The sequence below is a fragment of the Aristolochia californica genome, unplaced genomic scaffold, assembly GCF_029961685.1.
Source record: "Aristolochia californica isolate CCGP_79_NKW_82.1479 unplaced genomic scaffold, dmAriCali1.0.hap1 SCAF_8, whole genome shotgun sequence".
Classification (NCBI taxonomy): Eukaryota; Viridiplantae; Streptophyta; class Magnoliopsida; order Piperales; family Aristolochiaceae; genus Aristolochia; species Aristolochia californica.
The window spans coordinates 8,038,738-8,049,109 of NW_027182279.1; the positions used below are offsets into that span (position 1 = coordinate 8,038,738).

General features: G+C 39.2%; 2 pseudogenes; one reads left to right on the forward strand and one right to left on the reverse strand.

The window, feature by feature from the left end:
- Nucleotides 1-5,771: 5,771 nt before the first annotated feature.
- Nucleotides 5,772-7,041, forward strand: LOC137938261 (uncharacterized; annotated as a pseudogene).
- Nucleotides 7,042-8,652: 1,611 nt separating this feature from the next.
- LOC137939646 (5S ribosomal RNA) lies at nt 8,653-8,771 on the reverse strand (annotated as a pseudogene).
- Nucleotides 8,772-10,372: the final 1,601 nt, after the last annotated feature.

The window sequence follows — 10,372 nt, forward strand, 5'->3', positions numbered from 1 at the left end:
GATATTCACAAATTTGTATGTCATTAACTTTATGTGACTAAACTTAATGTCACTAGACATTTTTCATAATTAAGAATGTTGTGGTTATTACTTAATTATTCAAATATAAACCAAAATATGACATCAAAATAATTGACTAAAATTTATGCCAATTATTAAATTCTTATATTTAGGTCAATCATAATATGCATAGAAGATTAAGTATGCATAAACCCAAAATAAATTTTTATACAGATAAAAATTAACTAACACGTGCATATTAAACATTTATATATGCATATCCAATTTTTTAATCCATATGCACTAAAATGAAAAAGAATGAAAACTAAAATATTCTATTTTTCCTGTTATTTATAAATGAATTAAATGTATCCAACGATAACATTGGGCTTGGATGGGCCGTGAGCATGTTTGGTGCTCTGGCGCGTACAGTGGTGCGGGACAACCGGAGAGCACGATGTCGTGCTCCTGGCCTTGCCTGCACTCCAATGAGAGCACGGAACATCGGCGCATGCAACACGGGTCTCTGCTCTGTTAGCTCGCACCGCTCTCAGCTGCTCACAGCCAGATGTCTCATCCGTTTGGGACTCTACTCACCATCCCCGCACCGCCATCTCCTTCCTTTGGTGCATTGTCGCCGGTGTGTGTCCGACGAGCACAACACATCGGTGTACACAGGCTTCCTTTACAGCGTCTCTCTCTCGGTGCTCTATGACTACTCCTCTCAGCTGCGCTTCGATGTAATGTCTGGTGTTCATTGCCACACACCGAAGCAACGTCTCTCGACCAAGAATCAGTTGTGCGCAATGCCGGTCTCCAGGCGACTGGAAGTGAGGAACAGGACCAACCGGGAGTCGGGAAGAAAATGCACACAAAATTTTGATGATTCGACACCAATGCACACAACGAGCCCCGTCGTTCATCTCCCCACGTTGATGATCCCCTCTGCAGACCCGAATGACAGTTGATGGCTGGCTATGGGCATTTTCTTCCCACGGGCGCATATGTTCCCACTAACATGTTGGCACCTCTAGAGCACTAAGCGAAACCTACTTTGGCGCAGTGCAGTCATCTTGTCTGGCCGGGGACGCTGTTCAGAAACATCACTGCCTCTCCTGGACGTTGTCTAGTCGGGGAGCGCCAGCGTGATTGAGATTGGCTAGGCACACAACGTATTTTCAGTCGCACGTGCCACCACTGGCCATCGAAGAAGCGCGGGGCTCATAAGGCCTCATCTTAAGTCTACATCCTCCTGTACTCGAAAATGACACGTAAATTTTTATTTTTTTTATGGCAGAATAAAAACATAGACAATATTTAACAAAAAAAATAATGGAATTTTAATCAAGATGAGAGATTCCAAATGTAAATCAGAATTTATAAAACAATATAAAATTCATAAAAAGAAAATCGGAAACCCAAGATGCATACCTTCAATCATGGTAGACAAAATTCTAGGAATTTGCAGAGGAACGTCTTGTTTATCCAAACTCCCATTGATGGATAAAACTCAGGCTTATTTCTTGTCCAAATCCCATTTAATGTACAATCCAAACTCAAGCTCACTATCCTTTTATCCATGGGAAACTACCTAATAATGGGTTAAACCTAAAAAAGGGAAACAACTATCAAAGGAGTCATGAGCCATTCTGAAAGGAGGAAGTGAAGGAAGAGTCATGAGATGCTTGGTAATGGGATTGTAGAGATAGTAACTGAGCTTGAGATTAGTGTGGATTTTCTTGCATTAGAAGATGACCCCATTGCATGAACCCATATTCTTAACGTTGTGATGTGAAGGGAAGACAAGGGAGTCTTGGAGCGTGAGTGCTCCTTTGTCGTCCAAACGACAAAACATACATTCACATATGAAGCCATAGTCGTAGTATTTTCGATAGACAAAACTGATGTCAATTGATTTGGCAGTGAAATAAGCTAACTTTCTTGATCATATTCTGCCATTTCTCTAAAATAGCGTCACACTTGAGCTGTCATTTCTTGGGCAGATGTGAAAGAATTTCAAGTGAGATGTCTCTGTTGAGGACTGTGGAGCCTGGTCCATTGCACACGACTCTATTGTCAAAACAGAGATGGTTTGTGAATAGAGTCCCTCGCAAGAAGACTTCGTCTCTATTGCCAAAACAAGGGCATTGCGCGTAGAGAGTCTTGCATTTCATTGTTTGTTCACTATTGAGAACAATCATAATTTGTTGTATTTTTTGTGATCTCTCGTTTGCTTAAACAAAGAGGGGGCGAGGGCACATAGTATACATTGTGAAAAGATTTTTGGCGGGAAAAAGGTACGTCTATTACGCACTTTGGGCGGTTGACCGGGAATGGCAGGTCTCTTCACTGTTGGCAAACCGTGGGTGCTCTTTCGTGAATTGCGTGGAGACTTGCGAGTGGGGGTGGAAACTGGAAAGTTGCAAAAAAGTATAGAAAAGGCAAGATTTAACTGGCACTCTATTGGCTCGACACCGTTGTCATTGCCACTGTCGGAGCTGTTGTACGACACTGCTGCCGTCACCGTTGCTGGTGTTGTAGGGCAGGACGTCGACTCTGTTTCCGAAATAGAAATAGAGTGTGAAACAGAATCTCTCGGCAGAAGAGAGTCTCAAGAAGAATGACGATGTTGCCGTCATCATTGCTGGAGTTACTATTCGTTACAATTGCCATTACTGGTGCTGCTGTTCGATGTTGCTGTTGGAAGAACAAAGTCTGGGACTTACCAGAACAAAGAGGTTCACAGCACTCCCTCGGGATTTTGTATCAGTACCTGTGTGTGCACTAGGAAGACGGAGCGGGGAGAGGTTTCGGTCTCGCCAAAAATCGTTGAGACGACAAAGAGAGGAGACTCTCTCGGGTTGTATTTCTGGTGTGAGAAACAATCTGTATTGTGATTCTTCAACTGATCTGTTAAATCCTCTAAAGCTCCCATGGACGTAGGCAATTTTTTGAGCCACGTAAAATATTGTGTTGTGCATGATTACTTGTTACTTGTCTTGTTGTCCTCAACGATTTTTTTCCTAACAATTGGTATCAGAGACGGAAGATTATAAGAAGTAAGAATGTGATCTTCAATGAGAAGATTGTGTACAAGGACAAGTCCAGTACAGTTGCTGAAGCAACTCCTCAGGAGTCTGACTTTGTCAGACTGGATGGCCTACCAGAGGCCACAGTGTAATGCAGAGATGCGAGTGACGAGGAGAGTGGGTCCAGTGCTCCCACTCCTATTATTCTGCAGTCAAATTCAGAGTTGTCCACTCTTGTAGCTATAGTTCGTAAATCAGTAAGGACTAATTGTCCTCCACAACATTTCTCACCTACTTTGAATTATATTTTGTTGACAGATGGTGGAGAACCACAAAGTTACGAAGAAACCTTGCAAGGTGAATATTCTAGCAAGTGGGAGTTGGCCATGAAGGATCAGATGGATTCCTTGTTTGGGAATCAGACATGGGAGTTGACAAAACCTGCACCAGGGAAGAACCCTATTGATATGTTGACAAAGGCTGTTACTCCTGAGAAATTGAAGTTGTGCGCAGCTTCAGTTGGTCTTCTAGTATGAAGATAGGGGCAATGAGTTGCAGAAGTAGAGGATATCATGTGTCAGGAAGAGGGCGATCCAGTTGGTGTACAAGTCTCCAAGTGGGAGAATTGTTGTGGACTGTGGAGCCTGGTCCACTGCACACGACTCTGTTGCCGAATCAGAGACGGTGTGCGAATAGAGTCCCTCGGCATGAAGACTTCATCTATGTTTCCGAAATAGAGACGTTGCGCATAGAGAGTCTCGGGAGGAAACTACGACTCTGTTTGGGAAATAAAAACCCTCAGGGTTTTTGAACAGGGTCAGGGCAAAAAACCAAGAGCGATAGAGGAGCTCACGGAAAAATAGATAGGGGTTATTGGGAGACCTTTAGGTGACATCGTGGTCAGGAGAAAGAGTGGTTAGAGGCTTGACGCCGTTGCCGTCACCGTTGTCGGAGCTACAGTACGATGCCGCTGCCATCGCTGTTGCTGGTGCTGTACGACAGGACTTCGATTCTGTTATGAAACATAAACAAAGTACAAAAGAGAGTCTCTCGGCAGAAAGAGAGACTCGAGAAGAATGACGATGTTGTAGTCGTTGTAGCAGGAGTAATTGTTCATTGCCATTGCCATCACCGGTACCGGTGCAGCTGTTCGACACTACTGTCAGAAGAACAAAGTCTGGGACTTACCAGAACAAAGAGGTTTATGGAACTCCTTCAGGAATTCGTATCAGTGCCTGTGTGTGTGCCAAGAAGACGAAGCGGGGAGAAGTTTCGGTCTCGCCGAAAGTCGTTGAGACGAAATAGAGAGAAGACTCTCTTGAGTTGTATTTCTAGTGTGAGAAACAGACTGTAATGTGATTCTTCAACTTCTCTATAAAATCTTCTACATCTCCCATGGATGTAGGCCATTTGCAGAACCACGTAAAATATTGTGTCGTGCATGATTACTTGTTACTTGTCTTGTTGTCATCAACGATTTTTCCCTACCAGTTTTCGGGCAAGCTGACCACCATTAAAACAATATAAGAGTAGTAGGTTGATCCCCAAGAAGCAAGAATAGAGCAAGATCCGACAACAAAGATGGAAAACGTGGACTAAAGGAGGATGGTATGATCCGGCAATTCTACAAGCCAGAAGAGAGCAAGTCCTACCTCAATTATGTATAAACCAAAGAGGCTACCTGTTCTAGTCTGATTTGGAATCCTTGTTTCCCTAGAGTTTCCTTTTACGTAATACTTGCTAAACATGGAGCTCTACTTTCCTTCCTTGATATTTCGCTGGCTGGAGATTTCATAGTTGATAGTTTTCAAGTCATGATGTAGTACTAGCGCCAGTATTTTGAATTTTTGTCATCTATTGATGCACCTTGTTGTGCTATGTAGAAAAAGTAAAAGGATCGATTGAAAAAAGTTTAGAATTATGCAATTGAAACATAAATCTCAATAACTAAAATGATATTTTAATCTTCAACATTCAAAAGAAGAAATTCATTAAATATTACTTTGAATTGTTGTAGCTTTAAAATTTTTATGTAATTATTAGATAGATTAATTAAATATTACTTTATAGGTGGGGTACCATTGCACAAAAGTAAAATTTTCTCAAAAAAATTATAGAAATTGAATTGAACAAAATTTGAAATTTTAGTGGTTTTAAGAAATTCTCACTCAATATGCCCTACATGAAGGTTGTTGTTGTCCAATCTAATTACACCCAATTAGCAACTCATGTAATAAGAAGGATTTTGTGGAAAATTATTATTATTTTTATTATATTTCAAGGAATTGTACTCGAATATTGGATTTCAAATTTTTATTTACTTGAATAATGACTTTTTAAACTTATTTCCCAAATTATCTGATTTCAACCTTTGGAATCCTCATGCGATTCGTCAACTTTCCACGTTAGTAAAACTTGTCCATATAGCACCATGCCAGCCCATCCTTTAAAACCTAAAATTCTTCCTTTCCCCATTAAAACCCAAAATTCCTCCTTTCCCCATTAAAACCAAATTTTGCATACATAGGACAGGTTTTATAGAAATTTTGTGAAGTAAAGGTGTTATAGAAGAATTCTAAGTTCTGTAAGTAAACAATATTGGTTCATGCTGTACTTTTTACTCTTCAAGTATTTTGTTTGTTCCAATGCGCTTCTCATTGTTTTCTCTGGAAAAGGTGAGTCTGCCAATGAGAATTGTCGTGACTTTCTTGGAAATCTTCTTTCACGTAGCTTGCTAATCAGATGGAACCCGACACTGTTCTTTCCTCCAAAAACCCGAGACCCCCTCCTAAGCATTTGTTTCTTCAGAAATCAAGTGCCTGATTCGATTCTTAACAATCCTTCCTCGATACTGCAGTTTCCCTGCTCCCCTCAAATTATAACTTCAAAATTCATAAATCAATATGGCGAATTGTATCTTCCGGCACCAAAAGGGTCGCCCTTCAATTCGTCGATGGTCTCCTCATGTACTCACTTGTTCTTTCTGACATTTTTGAAACCTTTGCTTCTGTTGATGAGTGCATTATTCTAGTTGGCGTCACATATGGGGTATGCTACTGTGTGGATGATTTTTCTGGATCTTTTGATCCATTATGGGCATAGCTGTTTAGCCTCAATAGATTACACCAAAATCCCTGCTTTATATGTTTTCATTGAAATAAAAATTGAGGTAGACCATATCATTAAAACAATTAAAGCATTTTTTGTGACAAAAAGATTGCAGTGGCATGGACCATCCAATTCTCAGCAGTTGTGAGAGCCGTTAAATCTGTTTTAGCTGACTCTAGTATTGATATCATTGTTCCACAGTCTAAACCTTTGTCTCCAGCGGAAGTGCATCTACTACATGTCCTAATAGTGTTGCAGTTGATGTTGTTGTATTTGTTGCAGATGGTAGATTCCATCTAGAGGCATTTATAATAGCAAAACCCCATATTAGGGCATTTCAATATGATCCATATCTCAAAGTTTTCTTCTTGGAAGAATATGATCTCAATGGGATGAAAGAAGCTCAGAAAAAAGAAATAATGAATGCAAGGAAAGCTAACTCCTGGGGTATTGTGGTTGGGACGTTCGGGCGACAGTCCATATATACCTCATGCTTCCAAACCCTGTTGGGCAACCTATTCCCTATCTTCACCTGTTCGACCAAGAGATCGAGCATTTTGTTGTTTTCATCGAAGATCCAAATGTTATAATATCGAGCAATTTGTGGTCTTCTTACAACCATTTATAATCTAAATCCGAGATGGTCCTCATCGAACCACAAAAAATAAAATACCATGTGGTGGATATTTAAACACCTGAATCTCCTCTCCACATGACAAAATCATTCTACATCACTTCAAAAATTTTCAACAACATTCTAAAACATTTCAAGATTAACCAAACTATTTCCTTTGTAGATAAACTAAACAGTGCAAAAACACACATATCAAGTCCAAATTCACCGAACATACCTGGTAGAGCCCCATATGATTTCACAGTCATTACAAATTGTACCTCTCAGTGATGGGGGGTCGGGTTTCGTTGGCTTACGGACGTCTGTGTAGGCGACTCAGCATTGTTTGAACTGGACTCAACACCCCAAACCCTAAACCCTGTTGACCCGAAAACCTAATTCTAGAACCAGAACCTAAACCCTAAAACCTAACCTTAAAAACCCTAAAAGCCCTAAAACCCAAAAACTGAGAACCCTAAAAAAATTTTAAAAAAACCTAAACCCTAAAAATACAATAAACCCTAACCCTAATCCCGAAATTAAACCCTACGAAGACAAAATTGAACCATAAACCCCAACCCTAAATCCCACAATTAAGCAACAATTAATACACATTACGCACAAAATTTAAAATTAAATCAAGTACAACACTAAAATAATAAACAAAGTCAGGGTATAGGCATACCTTCTTAAATTTGGGGAAAACCGTAGTCGAAGGGTGAAATCGAAGCCGAATTAAAGTAGAATTGAAGAAATTGATGCTGAAATGTCAAAAATCAAAGAATATCGAAAATGAAATGGGGTAAATCAAACGAAATCGGGAGGTATTTTGGGCGAAGAGTGAATAGCTACAGGGAGAAGGGAGTGGGAGGTCGAGAGGACGTTCACAACGAGAGGGAGAAGGGAGAAGGGAGAAGGAGGACGAGAGGGAGGAAAAATATTTTGGAGGAAGAAGAGACGAGAGAAGAATTAGACCAAGAGAGGGAAGAGTGCAGAAGAGAGACTGAAAAGAAAAAATTCGATGAGGGTTTGAGGTATCTTGCCCGCTTCATCGAAATGATGCTCCATATACTGCGGAATCCGGATTCTCGAAATTAAACTATAGAGATGATTTTTGGGTTCTTTTGATTCATCAACAAGAATCATGTGCTGGTGCTCCACTAACGATGTCAGGTGATGAACTGAGTAATGTGGCTGAAGTTCATCACCTACGTGAGTTGACTAACCTCTCCTATTAGAACTTAAGTCAATTACTTTGTGTGTTGTTTTCCTAGAGTGAGCACAAAGGTGATCTGAAATTACTCAGCATTAACATCATATATGCTGAAAATTCAATCTTCTTCATGTCTGAAAACTATTTTATGAGTTGATGGGTTAGTTCATTGGAAAAAGAGAATAGAAACTGATTCTTATTACATTAACTGAAATTGCAAAAATGTTTTAGCTTGCTTATCTTACTCAAATTTTTTTCTTTCTACCACATTTTTCAAAATGCCAAATTTTATTGATAGCACCCGTTTGTGTTACCCTCTCCATCCTACCAATCCCTTCCCTGGCTTGCCTCTTCCCCCGTGTTCTGTCGGTCTTTTCCACATTCTTTCCATAAAATAAAATAAAAAATTAAAATCTTAAGAAAAAATTGAGATATAAAAAATTGAAAAGGAGCACTATGTGATTGGATTAAAGAAATAAAACGTTCTTCAGCCGTGTCAAAACTTAACCGAACTACATTAATAATGGAAAACAAAACAAAATCGTAGGTTTTTCCTTCATCTCTTCTACCCGAACATTTCAAACCGTTAAAAAAGAAACCAAACTATATATAAAAATACGTTTTGTTGCCCCTAACCGCAACATTACAAGGGAGAAATTAGCAGGTGGCAAAGGAAAAAAGGGTAAAAATGGGTGCAACAAGAGGACTTCTTATGAGGTCACCCATCCAAGTACTGCAGTCACCAAAACACGTTTAACTTCGGAGTTTTGATGGGATTCAGTGCATTAGTGTTGGTATGATCGCACCCGTTTGTGTTTCCCTCTCCATCCTACCAATCCCTTCCCTAGCTTCCCCCTCCCCTCGTATTTTTCCGGTCTTTTCCACATTCCCTACATAAAATATAATAAAAAATTAAAATCTTCAGCAAAAATCAGGACATAAAATATTGAAAGCGTTATGTCGTTGGCTTAAAGAATAAAACATTCATCGTCCGTGTTGAAACTGAACAAAACTACATTAATAACGGAAACCAAAACAAAATAGTACTTTTTTTCTTCCTCCCCCTCTTCTCTTCTACCCAAACGTTTTGAATCGTTAAAAAAGAAAATAAACTATATATACAAATATGTTTTGCCGCCCCTAACCGTAGCATTACGAGGGAGAAATTAGCTAGTGGCAAAGGAAAAATGGGAAGAAACGGGTGCTACATGTGGACTGCCTAGGAGGTCAACCATCCTAGGTCTAGTCTCATCCAAGCGCACTTAACTTCTGAGGTCTGATGGGATCTGGTGCATTGGCGCTAGTATGTTCTCACTCTTTTGTGTTACCCTCTCCATGCTACCAATCCCTTCTCCAGCTTCACTATACCCCCTCGTGTTCTGTCGGTCTTTTCCACATTCCCTACATAAAAAAAAATTATAATCTTACGCAAAAATCGAGATATAAAAAATAAAAAAGGAGAGCCATTTTGTTGGGTTAAAGAATAAAACATTGATCGTCCATGTCGAAAGTGTAGCGAACTGCATTAATAAAGAAAAACTAAACAAAATCATACTTTTTTTCTTTTTTCCCCCTCTTCTCTTCTACCCAAAAGTTTCAAACCGTTAAAAAAGAAAATAAACTATATATACAAATGTGTTTTGTCACCCCCTAAATGCAACAATGCGATGGAGGAATTAGCTGGTGGCAGTGGAAAATAGGGCAAAAAGGGGTGCAACACGAAGACTTCTCAAGAAGTCACCCATCCTAATTATATAACTAGAATGTGTTTAATTAATTAGATAAGTAAGTTATTACTACTTTTTCTATTAAATAATTGATTATTTATTACATTAAATAGGTCACTTGGCCGATTAATTAGCATAAATCATCGGGTATTTAATTATTTCTTACTTAATCAGTAACTATATGATTAGTAAATACATAATGTCATTAATTAATTAGTATTAGCTTTGATCAAGATAGTTATGTATTACATTAAATGTGTTATTTAATTAATCCCGACCCAACCCTTGCCCCCCACCCAAGCGTGGATGAGGATATAGGTGAGGTGCGTGGGTGAGCCACATAGGCAAGGTGTGTAGGTGAGTGGCACGCATGCATTCAAGCTGTAGAGGTTGGCAATCAATTTCTTTGTCTCGTTTAAAATTTAAATTTTAACTTGGATCGATTCAAATGCTCTTGAATTATATTTTATGAGCTCATTTAGGCATTTGTTATAATGCCAAGTTTGAATTTAAATAAAGGGGTAAACCTCATACTTAGGTGGGAAGATCATACTGATCCATGTAAGATGAAGGGATAAGGATTCTTATCCCTAGTTTGCATATAAGTAGGCTTTGTAACCACAAGTGTAAATCATCTTCATTTTGTGCAAAGAAGTTTCCCTTATTTTCAAAGCTTTTTTTT